This window comes from Osmerus eperlanus, chromosome 3 (genome assembly GCF_963692335.1).
Source record: "Osmerus eperlanus chromosome 3, fOsmEpe2.1, whole genome shotgun sequence".
NCBI lineage: Eukaryota > Metazoa > Chordata > Actinopteri > Osmeriformes > Osmeridae > Osmerus > Osmerus eperlanus.
Window position 1 is genome coordinate 22,219,911 of NC_085020.1, and position 8,651 is coordinate 22,228,561.

General features: G+C 49.0%; 1 long non-coding RNA gene across 1 annotated transcript; it reads left to right on the forward strand.

The window, feature by feature from the left end:
• Positions 1-854: 854 nt before the first annotated feature.
• On the forward strand, positions 855-8,443 carry LOC134017859 (uncharacterized). Its single transcript, XR_009929801.1, has 3 exons — positions 855-1,311; positions 2,754-2,852; positions 8,347-8,443. It is a non-coding gene; the product is annotated as an uncharacterized LOC134017859 (long non-coding RNA).
• Positions 8,444-8,651: the final 208 nt, after the last annotated feature.

An 8,651-nucleotide genomic window follows, 5' to 3' on the forward strand; every position in this document is an offset into this window, starting at 1 on the left:
TCATAGCGCAGGATTTTTTGGTGGAAACATTGTTTTTTTTTTCTGGATTCAAAAATAGGGCATAGCGCATGAAAGGGATTGATTGCTGGTGTGTGATTTGACGGTTTTTCACTGGGTGAGTGCGGCGATTGGCGGTTCCGTAACGCCTACAGACAGGTTTGTCATGAGAGGCAATGGCCCACCAGGGCCCCACCAGGGCCCCACCAGGGGGCCAGCCCCTAATATCACCCCCTACACTGATGGATGGCCTCGGGTCCGGCCATTTGGGCGGTGTCACAGACACGTTTTCCATTAGCTGTCATATGTCCCGTGTCACACGCGTGTGCTGTAACAGAGCGCAGGCACGGCTGACCTTGCCAGTAATGGCGTTGAACCACTGAAAAATATATTTTTTAAACTATGTGGGAGTCACGAGTAACGACACCCTGCTCGCGTCATGGGGGGTGGGGGGAACGCTTCTCATGAAGACCCACACATTGTTTTTTGGCTGAAAACATGAAACGGTTCCCATATCAAATTCGTTTTTGGCTCAAGTGTGTTCATTCTCACTCATTTGGCGTAGCCAAGGCGTCCCAGAAGGCCTTCACTGCAGCAGCACCTCAGGGCTCGCAAGGCGGTTCCAGTCATTGTTCAATTGTTCTGCCCCTGCTTCTTTCAGCGAATATGTTTGGTAGAGGCTCAAGTGTGAACTACAGTGCATGGCAGGAAGGAAGAGGGACAGGGTGGGGGTTGGGAGCGCACGCCATAAAACCTGGCAACCGCCCTCCTGCATTGTTCACCATTCCAGCACAGTCTCATTGGATTCCTCCTGCACTCTGCGTATCCTGCCGTTTCACCGGCAGTAAAGGTCTTTGTCAACCGTCAGACACAACATGTATCCTGACCAGACGGGCACTTTGCCTTTGTGTTTACCTTGAAGGTCCTCGGAGAGCGTGACATCTAAAGAATTAGAAGCAATGGGTGTTTTAATGCCATGCTAAAAACAAACGGCCCGTTGGTCTATGCGCAGGGGAAAACACTATCAAACTAGGGCAATCAGGGACAAGAATGACCCTGCAGACTGTAGACTCAGAGCACTCAACGTATAACCCACTTGCCTTGCACGCAAACACATAGGTTAGCCTACCCAAATCTCTTGTTGTAGCACCACCACGTGGACAGATGTTACTGTTATCTTTGGAAGCAACATTGTCCTGTTTCGTGGTTTTCATCGTGGCAATGGAGGATCTATGATCCGTGAAAACAAAGAATGAGCATTTGAAAAAAACACATTGGATTATATAAATTGTATCCAGCCGATTGTTACTCAAGGTCGGTAGATCTCAACCGTATTTTAAAGTGCGCTTAACAAGAGGGAATCTAATTGTGTTGCCACCATGAACTTAAAAGGAATATCCAGCATTCAACTATTGGCTGTTTTAATAAAGGTTAGATCACTTTATCTCAATTCACTCTCTCCTCCCAGTAGGCTAATTCACGATTTCAACTCTATAATTAAAATGACTCAGCCTGTATGTTTGCCCTTCCTTGAACAATCTAAAATCGTCAATTGAAAAGCGATTGACGTTTTAGAAGTTTGTTTCTGTGTGTGTGTTTTAGTGAGACAATATCGTTGTTTTGTTTCACAAGCACATACTTTTCAGTATCTGCCATCCAACGTTAAGAGACGGTTTGGTCATGGCAATGAAACTGAATTAGGCTACATAGGGACTGTGCCCTCTGCTGGCTGGGGACAGAATACCCCAAAGAATCCAAATTAAACCGCAGTGAAAATGTTCAAGTTGAGTTAACAGTAATGGTTTGACTTTACCGTTTAGCTATTGGCATTGGCTATTCCAAAAACACCTCGTTAAATCCACAAAGTCTAGCGACCCTTGTTTGTCAGACATGCAGCTGCATGTAAAGTATCCTACAATAATCTACGTTACATCTCGCAATAATCTTTGATGATTCGATTCCTCGAACTGATTTTGTTGACCTACCTATAGTTACTTCGTGATATTATCGGACACAAAGCAATATAAGGGAGGATGCAGTTGAATCATTGGGACATGGTTCCCTTTGCCTCCCGTCTGTCCCGTCATTTTTTACATCTAGCATCTTGGACATCAGGTAGCCTATTCGTGTGGAGACTATTTTCTCACGACCATGAAGCAAGCTTGGAATTTTGTAGCATTGACGTTTTCAATTAAGCAGGCCTCAATGTTATCAGACGTTTGTATGGGGTGGAGATTATATAAGGCCCTTTAGCACGAGTGTAACACCAAATTCCGAACCAGTGCATGCAAATGAAAACCGATTTGTAATTTAGGGAGCGAGAATTAAACAGACAAAAGGTGTGTATGCTTGTGAGTGAGGTTTGTGTATGCGTTCAGGTGTGCGTTTGGCATATCATTTACCAGTTTTGGAAAGAACAACAGAACAGTAGGCCTACTTAATTGTGCATTGCCTTCTTTTTCCTCACTTCAAGTAGACCAACCTCAGCAGACACCAGGTGTGGCCTAGATATCTACTCTCACTACTAGTGCAGCAATGATCGTGTCACTTTGAACACATATTAACCCAAATTCAATGGTCTCTTTTACATTTCTCCATCCTATCTCCATCTCTCCATATGCCCAAATTGAAACTGTAAACAAATGGACTAGACCCATGTGATGCCAACCGCTAATAGGTGTTGTAAAACTGAAATAGTTTTAGAGACTCTCTGACCGCGGTACAGTAAACTTACTTCAATGCATTCTTTCTTCAAGATGAGAGAGAGAGGGTATGGAGCCATCATCCTTGCCATGCTACATTAGGAGAATCAACACTGTGGCTTGGCCGGGCCAGGAGTGGCTACCCTGAGACAAGTACAGTTCCAGCTTTATCTCCACTCATGGATAAGGCTCAGTGTCCTCACCGTCTGTGCTTGACCAGTTCCCTTCAGGGGGACTATCTTGCCACTGAAATGTAAACACGAATGAATGTAACCATGAATATTCATAAGACACAGTGTTACATCTGACACCTCCATGTGCCTTCGCTTGTCTGTTTTGTTGCCACAAATGATATTCCTTAAGGGAACACCCCACGATGTCTTTCCACACGGCCTGTATTTTTCAAATCTTTTCCTCTCCTTCTCACAGTTGGTTGTGGTGCCACTGAAGTCATTAGGGTCACGCACTCTCCTCCATAGCACTTTGCCAGCAGTGTCCCGCTGAAAAATGGAGCGCTCTGGACTGGAGGGGTTTATGAAAGGAGATATCTTGACACAACCATTTGTTTGGCTCAGGTGAAAACAGCCAGACAGCAGCGCAGTCTCTGCTCTGCCACGGCAGCGAGGCTAACACAGAGGCCATCCCGATCCATTCCTCATCTCGCACTGCCTCGCTGGCGTACTTTCAGTCATGTAAAAGTGGACAGAACACCTAAACTGGATCATGTACTGTGTGGGAGGGAAACACTGTGGGGTACTTGCCCTGAAGCAGTGTGTGTGTGTGTGTGCGTGTGTGTGTGTGTGTGTGTGTGTGTGTGTGTGTGTGTGCGTGTGTGTGTGTGTGTGTGTGTGTGTGTGTGTGCGTGTGTGTGTGTGTCTGGAGCAGGAGGACTGGAAGGTAATGAATTTGAATACGAGGCACCTTGAGTGTCGGTCTGAAGCTCAGCCCTGCAGGAAATGAATTGCCCTTTATTTAACATTACAAATTACAGTGGAGACACAGCGAGGAGGACCACAGCTTGGAGGAAAGTGACAAATGGATTTAAAGTAGCAATGATTCCCCCTCAGAATCCTGCTGAGCAAATCCAATAGATTAAATGACAGGGGAGATTAGGTCATCATTTGTGATTCTCAATTTGATAAACATAACGTGGTTAGCGGGTAATGAATATGTCTTTTTCTGTCACCATTACATCAAATTAGGTGCTAGATTACGTTACGTTAAATTATAGTATTGCAAATGATAATCTTGAGGGTAGCATTTAGGAGAGGAGTGGGGAGAAGCCAGGCTAGAACCGTGTCGGGTCACGGTTTGGTCACCTCGCTGTAATGTCCATGACTTGCAAAGTCCTCTGCAGCAAACTGTGCCTCACCTCACTGATATACAAGCACAGCAGTCTTCAGAAATCCTGTTTAGCATAAGTCTTCATGTCATACTTTTCCCAACACCTTCAACACGCTCAGATTTGGATTGAACCAGGCCGACTCTAGATAAGTTGCATGGCAGGGTCAGGATACCGCCGGGAGATAAATCTATCGCCGTCTGCACGGCTGCGTTCGAGCAAACCTGTACTAGTCATGCCTCACACCGGCCAGGCCCTGGCTCCCCAGCAGTGGCGACTGGGCCTGTTGAGTAATGGAGTGTTGGAGTTCAGTAATGAGACTGTTTACAGGGCGTGCTTGTTTCACATGAATCAGGCCCAGTATGTGGTTACGTAAATACAAGCTTTGCCCCGCACGGAGCCAGTCGGGCCCTCTCTTTCTGCGCAGGAAATGGAAGGCAAATTCCTGTGGAATGAATGAAGAGGAAGCCTGCGAGTGGCAGCTTACCGCAGGATCCTCTGGTAGGAGAGGGTGGAGGAGCTGTGGGCCTTCCTCTGGCGTGGACCTGGGCCAGGGCTCAGTAGGTGAGACTGATGGAATAATAACACACATCCTGAGTGTTCTTTTCATTAGCAGCACGGTTTCATGTTTTTCATCGTCGCGCTGCAAAGAACGGGGAGACCCTTATTTCTGAGCCGGACAAATTACTCCTTTCCCTCTGGAAGAGGCAGCTGGGTTCAATATTGGTGTTTGTGTGTGTGTGTGTGTGTGTGTGTGTTTGTGTGTGTATGTTTGTGGTTGTGTGTGTGCTTCCATGTTTTTTTGGGGAGGTCGATATAGGGATTTCCGGTGCCCCTGCTTGTGGAAGAAGATAATTAACCCCAACATGTTTACAAAGCCTTGGATGATTGTTAGTGAGTATATAGTTAACAAGGACAGCTCGCTGGATCCTTTTAATTTCCTATTGGCATTTGGTCTGAGCCGTGCGTTTCTCTTCAAAGTGCCTCTGTTCATTGAGGCTAGCGGTTTGGAAGCACAACCTTAATATATCCTCTGTGTGTAAACCCATCAATCCAACGTGGTTGAGGAGAGGTGAAGGTATGCTGGCAGACCGTTTGTGGAATGTGTTATTTATGATTCATATTAGCCCTTAACTCACCTAATCCCAACTATTAAGTCCACCTGCAAACACATCAGCTCCCAGGTGTCCTATTTTCTCAATTACTAATACCATTAGTCAGCAGATTCCATTTACCCGGACAGCCTTGCCTTTTCGACACCAGCTTACATCCAGTTATGTGCGGATTTCATGGAAATTCTTTTGACGGCTGCATTAGCTGTATGTTCACTGTAGACCTGCCACAATCTGGTACCAAAGACTTACAGCACCTCTTTGACAGACCAGGCCTGAGTGATGAATCTCTCCCACTCATGCATATGCTCAGGGTTCTTAATTAGTAAATAGAGTCCTTGGGGTTATCCAGCGCAGTACCAGTATACAAGCATTGCACAGTCTGGAGGAAACGACATCACCTTAAAAGCGAACGTGCACGGGTGTGTCGTTAACAGCCAATCAGATTCTTCTGAGTTGAGTGGGCTTTCGGACAGTGTTCAGTGACCTCCCCCAGAAGCAGGTCACCGCTCCCCATGTTGAAGCTGTCGCTTCCTGGATAGTAATTCAGTTCAGGGGGCAGGTCTCATCTCCCGTGGCCAGCGATGCACGACGGAGAGCGTTCTGGCGGCTTCGCGAGAGTTTGAGAAACAGGTGCAAGGAGCGGAGCCAGGAACTTTCCCAGTTGGCTGTTGTGCTGCACGCAATAACGCAATTCTGTCAAAGACGACAGACAAGATGCGGGAACCGAGAGACTCCCGACAGAAGAGAATTGTCTGCGTTAACAAGAGCCAACTGTCTTGTAAAATATCGGCAGATAAGTAGGATGACAGTTCAGCCTGGGTCAATATATTGCTTCTCATCATGATCATCAAAGCGCAATCCATCTCTCCGTGAAAACACTAGAGACACTTTAATTACAGCTGATAATGCATTCATCCTGTCAGGCCGAGATGATAACCAAGCCATTTCCACTGCAGTCATAGACAATAGTTGTCAGTGCCTGTGTTAAATCAAAGCCGTTCCTCATCCAGTCCTGAACATGCCCGTCTAAAAGATGTAAAGACGCCTTGGGAGAATAAACAGTTTATAGTTTGTTTACTGTTGTGCTATCTGTCTGAGGACGCGTCGCTCGTCTGGATTGGTTTACGAGGCGGCCTCGTTTCAACAGGTCTGTTCTGTGGAGAGCCAAATGGTCGACTGTTAGAAAGAATTCACTTTGTGCCTCTTCCTGTGTCATTAGGGTGTTATGTTCAGTAACTGCGTCTTGAATGGCACCATCAATATGAATAGAGCCTCTTCAGCAGACTCGCTGGCCTTTCAGGAGAGAGACCGTTTCTACGAGGGGCTCCGGTAGTCTGTCTTGTGTTTACATTGGCTCTCGTCTGAGGGGAGATCGTCTTCACATAGACCATCAAGTCCAAATTGGTTTCGAATGGAGTGCTGGTGACTGGCAAGAGATTCAGATGATGTGTCAACGCTGGAAACATCCTTTTGAATAAACCCCGGCAAAGGCCTCATCCACAACCCAGCAGCTAGAAGGAAGAGAACCTGTAAAATAGTCTCTGTTTTGTTGCACTGTGTCGCTGCGAGTGCGATGTTGTGTTGGAGGAAAGTTATCTGGTGTTTGGTCTGTGTGTGGAGTGGGACATCCCTTCGGGATCAAGTACAGATGGAGAAATTAAAGCTGAGCCATAACTATCCCCCTTCTCTGGGCCAGACATATTGGAGAACGAACAGGAACAATGCATCCAGTTTAGAATGTTTTACCGAACTTCACAGAAAACAATATAACTAGCCACTGGAGGCAAAGCAAATATCTGAGTCACGAATAAAGAAGAATGTGTAAAATGTTCAGGGATTTCCTCAGTGTAAGTTATGAAAGGCCCAGAACTAGCAGTCACACACCGCGAAGCATAGTTGACACGTGTGCCGACAGGTGTTATTTCAAATCAGCTTCCAGCTGGATAGGAAGCCACTATCATCGATTCCTAAACCCGCAGTTCTGGCTGAAGCGAAGGCAGTGTGGAGGAGCCTCGCACAGGCGGCTGCTGGTGTCCTCCTGCCCGTGGTGCTGGACACGGCGGCCATCTTAACCTCGCCAGGCTCGTCTGTAACAACAGGGCGACAGCAGCAGGAGGGAGTCGCAGGGAAATTGTATTTTCCGTTCTCGCCGTGGGGTCTCTCCCCCCCCCTCTCCCCCCCTCTCCCCCCCCCCTCTCTCCCCCCTCCCCCCCCCCCTCTCTCCCCCCCCCACCTCTCCCCCCCCCTCTCCCCCCCCCCACCTCTCCCCCCCCCCTCTCTCCTCCCCCCCTCTCTCCCCCCCCCCTCTCCCCCCCCCTCTCCCCCCCCTCTCCCCCCCCCCCCCCCCCAGCAAGCAACCTGCTGCTACGGAGGGAGTCTGGAAAGTTGAGCTTGCGAGTTGATTGTGTTAGGTTATAATTAATACAAAAATCAAATCTGTCCTCCCTTTGCATTCACCCTGATGCGATTAGCATTTGGCTGATGAGCGTCAGTGGGTGTGTGGGATGTCGTAGCACTACTGTGCTAGGCTGGGATTCTGCCAGGCCACATTTAGAGGTTGACTGTTGACTCCACAACCAACTCCCTCCCAGCCTCCCTGCCTTCCAGCCCCTCACTGCCTCCTAGCCTCTCAACCTCCCAGCCTCCCTGCCTCCTAGCCTCCCTGCCTTTCTTCCTCTCAGGCCTCAGCCTCCAAGCCCCTCACCTTCCCGCCTCTCCCTCTCCCCTCCCAGCCTCTCCTCCTCCCAGCCTCTCCTCCTCTCAGCCTCTCCTCCTCCCGCCTCTCCTCCTCCCAGCCTCTCGTCCTCCCAGCCTCTCCTCCTCTCAGCCTCTCCTCCTCCCAGCCTCTCGTCCTCCCAGCCTCTCCTCCTCTCAGCCTCTCCTCCTCCCAGCCTCTCCTCCTCCCAGCCTCTCCTCCTCCCAGCCTCTCCTCTTCTCAGCCTCTCCTCCTCCCAGCCTCTCCTCCTCCCAGCCTCTCGTCGTCTCAGCCTCTCCTCCTCCCAGCCTCTCGTCCTCCCAGCCTCTCCTCCTCCCAGCCTCTCCTCCTCCCAGCACCCCACTGCCGTCCCGCAGAAACAGATGGCTGTTTTATTCCACCTTCCATATCCAACACACACAGCCCCCCCTACCCCCCCCCCCCCTTACTCATTCTATTAGAGCAATTAAAATAGGCTACTCTGTATGTGGACAGGGACAGTAACCGGCTTGTCTCAAGGCTCAAGGCTGCCCGGTGAACATGCCCTCACGACAGACCTCGACTGGTTGAGCTGGTGATCTCTCCTGTCCTGTGCTGTCGGCCGCGTGGAGGAGCCCCACATGTTGAAGTGGTTAGGATGGTGTACCGCTACTCCCCATTCCCATCATACCTTACATTTTCCCCACGGCAACGCTGGACTCATTTCCTCATTAAACAAATGAAGCCAACTGTGGGCGTCTTAGTTGGCCCTGAGCGTCTGCAGGTGTTGCCCGTTAGCCGGCTGCATCGCAGGCTCAAGT